A 665-nucleotide genomic window follows, 5' to 3' on the forward strand; every position below is an offset into this window, starting at 1 on the left:
TCATGCAATCAACAAAAAAAATTTCCCTCTAGATAGAATTTTTTTTTTAAATAACATCAAGGGAGGTAACTCTACTTAGCCCATTCACTCGAAGGAGACTACGTACTAACTACATAGTCTGAGGTATATATATAAAGTGGCACACAACAGATTTGGTAGGAGTTTCACATATTACATATATACTTTTTTTCTTTTTTAAACATTCTGTCTCAGCGCCTTAAAAGCTAAAGTTTGTGGGGCGCGTAAGATAGATCCATCTCATCACATATGGAAACCTATGCACCCACGAAACTTCAAGTCATGCGGAGCTCAATCAAACAGTTATTAATGTGTGTGGTGGAGGCGCAATGGCCCAGTGGTTAGGGCAGCGGACTCGCGGTCAGAGGATCGCGGTTTCGATTCCCAGACAGGGAGTTGTGAATATTTATTGAGCGAAAACACCTAAAGCTCCACGATGCTCCGGCAGGGGATAGTGGCGAACTCTGCTGTACTCTTTCGCCACAACTTTCTCTCACTCTTTCTTTCTGTTTCTGTTGTGCCTGTAATTCAAAGGGCCAGCCTTGTTACACTCTGTGTCACGCTGAATATCCCCGAGAACTACGTTAAGGGTACACGTGTCTGTGGAGTGCTCAGCCACTTGCACGTTAATTTCACGAGCAGGCTAT

The sequence above is a fragment of the Octopus bimaculoides genome, chromosome 10 (assembly GCF_001194135.2).
Source record: "Octopus bimaculoides isolate UCB-OBI-ISO-001 chromosome 10, ASM119413v2, whole genome shotgun sequence".
NCBI classification, from domain to species: domain Eukaryota; kingdom Metazoa; phylum Mollusca; class Cephalopoda; order Octopoda; family Octopodidae; genus Octopus; species Octopus bimaculoides.